Consider the following 3,127-nt stretch of genomic DNA (forward strand, 5'->3'; position numbering starts at 1 on the left):
CAAACTGCTTGTTTAATTGAGCAACGGTGTCATGTAAAGACAGAGCTGAAGAAAGGAAGAAGACACTCAACAAAGATCAATTGCGGTTGCCAAGAGCATTAAGTGCTAACTAAGTCTTACATCTAGTCGTGTCTTGAGAGCCATCGTTGTCTCCAGCATATACCAAGTGAAATGATCTCACGTTTTCAAGGGACTTAGCCTTCGACTTGATGAAGTTTCTGATCACATGCCACACAGTTAAGTCACTCGACCCAAATTCGTCAATCTTCACCGATTTGGATTCCCCAAAAGAAAAAGTGATTAATTTTATCAGATATGGACAACTGACTGAACAGATAAGCTTTTGAAAATTGAGTGGTTGTTGACCTCGAGCGTGTTTATTGGCTGAGTAGATACGGAGCCACCGCCGTGTTTCTCCCACGTTGCCGTGCGAGAGCAGATCGGAGCTGCCGCCGCCGTGTCTCCAAGTTGCCACGCGAGAGCAGATACGGAGCCGTCGCCGCCTTGTTTCTCCTAGTGCTGCGCGAGAGCAGATCGGAGCCGCCGCCGCCGTGTTTCTCCCAGGTTGCCGCGCGAGAGCAGATCGGAGGCCTCTCCTACGGGAAGGCGCATGGCGGCTAGGACACCAGCTGTACGCTTTTTTCTGATCGAGGCATACTAGTTCGGTTTGTGATTCACGCAAACTTCGATCTAACCAGATAAGCGGCATTACCAATTTGGAGATACTACTCCATTGTATGAACTGATTGAGGCATACTAGTTCTTGCGTAATAGTTTGTGTATATGAACAGGGAATCTGCATTTGCTATTTTGCCATATGTCCGCATGCGCTTGATTTCGACTTGTGACTCATGCAGACTCCAAATTAACCAGATTACGCGTTACCATTTTGGACATACTATTCCATCATGCGTCGATGCGTTTTTAAGTACATTTGACCCTAATTATTTTCATGGTTCAAGGCTAAAGAGTATCTCAGATAGATCTGATGCAGAAAACGTACATGCTGTTTTTCTATTCTGAATGTATCCATTGGAGTTCTCGGTAAACTTGGTAGAAAAAAGGTATACCTATCTTTACAACCAACTCAGTTCTCTGAATGTAATCTCCAGTGTAGTTTTTGTTGCGTAAAAGCATGGTCATTTCATATATTCAGTTTGTATAGCTATCTCTGTCATATTTCACTTCTGTTATCTGAAATATACTCTTCTTGCCTTCGTTGTTGTTATCCAATCAATTATTATTTGATAATAGTTATGCTCTTGAAGAATTAATTTGGATGTCCTGAACCTGCCTTCAGAAGAAGGCATCCTATGATGTTGTTTGATGAATTATAGTCACAGAGGGTGCTGATGCATCCAGTCAAGAAAGGCTTAGGACTGATGTCATGTCTTCTGCCTGTATCATTTAGTTGAGCATACCTCTTTTGTAATTGTAGTATGCTTGTATTTGTTCAAGTCTAGGAGTCCTGATTTCTAAGAGTATGTCAGATTTTTTGGCAAGTTATTATGTACTTTTTTTAATTCATGTATATACTCGCAAATTGTGAGAAGCATTATTTGATAATAGTTATACTCTTGCAGAATTAATTTGGATGTCCTGAACCTGCCTTCAGAAGAGGGCATCCTATGGTGTTGTTTGATGAATTGCAGTCACAGAAGGTGCTGATGCATCGAGTCAAGAAAGGCTTAGGACTGCTGTCATGTCTTCTGCCTGCATCATTTAGTTGAGCATACCTATTTTGTAATTGTAGTATGCTTGTATTTGTTCAATTCTAGGAGTCCTGACTTTTTAGCTTATTTCAGATTTTTTGGCAAGTTATTATGTACTTTTTATTCACGTATATACTCCTTGCGAATTGTGAGAATTATGGTCTAGTATTCTAGAAAAAGAAGTATAACACTACTTTGTGGTAGGTATATATCCTAGTAATCCAAAAAAGTACATACTGCTTCATCAGAAGTATATACTACTTTCTGATGTAGAATATACTCATATGTTTTGGGTGTATCAAAATTCAGAAGTATAAAAACAGTACACCGATAGATGATCTGCAGCATGCTAAATAATGTACTTTTAAAGTGTACAACTTCCTCAGGAGCATATACTTCTTGCCGTTCAGAAAAAGAGAGCATATACTACTAGTGCCGTTCACAAAGCTGAATATCCAGTGATGTAACCATCAATTCTTCACTTAGTCCCGCTATTAATGTTCTAAAATGTTCAACTATTCAGTTTGGTTCTTTTTCTAGTTTTGAGAGCAATATAAGGAGGATGAGAATAACTTAGCTGATGGTACTTGGTGCAAGAAAATATTGTCAATTTGTACAAAGAAGAGGAATTGCAAGAACAAGAAACATATATTTAGATTGGGTCAATTTTGCTAACATACAAGGCATCTAATTATCATAGACATATTTTCCATGACCTTCCAGAGACGTGGGAGACTTCCTTTTATTGTCCTTCATGAGTTATTGGCCCAAACTCAGAAATTAAAGATAAGGAAGTTTTAAATCGTCTCTTATTCAGCCCGTTATCGCCAGACTGGTCCAGATTAAAATTAGCATAATTCTCTCATTCAAAGTCCAATTCAGGCATATGAGTACTTGATGGGAAGCTTATTTCATTACCTTTTTAATGGATCTAGCCCCATAGTCAGATTCATGATGTGTGCATAATAGTGGTCAAAACAAGTGTCTGGTTGTGCTGAATCTGAATTAGAGTTTCTAGTCTAGTTCGAGTCCAACTAGTTGTTTTGACTGGCCCGTGTGCCTTAAAGCCTAGGGTTGGCACCCTTGTATCCTTAGACTGGTTTATTATGTGTTTCTTGGAAGTTTCCTTAAGAAGAAGAGAGATGGTGATCCCATCCTCGTGATGATTATTTGTTGCCGCCACTTTAGGGCTTAGAGAAGAACATGATCAAATTCGTTTGATCTGAGTGCGTCCTTGATTTCCTTAGAGATCCATCATTCTGATTGGGATGCATCTGTGCTGCGAGTGGAAGATTTTGTTAGGGTTTGGATTATATCTTTGTGTAAGCCAAAATCCTTTTATCTTCAGATTTGGTGCATGCTTTATCGTCTACGCAATGGCTTCCTACTCTGCATTATATGAAGTAGATGAATCA

General features: G+C 39.4%; 1 long non-coding RNA gene across 2 annotated transcripts; it reads left to right on the forward strand.

The window, feature by feature from the left end:
* The first annotated feature begins 273 nt into the window (after window positions 1-273).
* Window positions 274-1,870, forward strand: LOC133912920 (uncharacterized). Of its 2 annotated transcripts, none has more exons than XR_009908924.1 (2): window positions 274-1,064; window positions 1,269-1,870. It is a non-coding gene; the product is annotated as an uncharacterized LOC133912920 (long non-coding RNA). The 2 variants fall into 2 exon arrangements; XR_009908925.1 differs by having other exon boundaries at window positions 1,584-1,870.
* The last annotated feature ends 1,257 nt before the right edge of the window (window positions 1,871-3,127 follow it).

Source organism: Phragmites australis, chromosome 1 (assembly GCF_958298935.1).
Source record: "Phragmites australis chromosome 1, lpPhrAust1.1, whole genome shotgun sequence".
Classification (NCBI taxonomy): Eukaryota; Viridiplantae; Streptophyta; class Magnoliopsida; order Poales; family Poaceae; genus Phragmites; species Phragmites australis.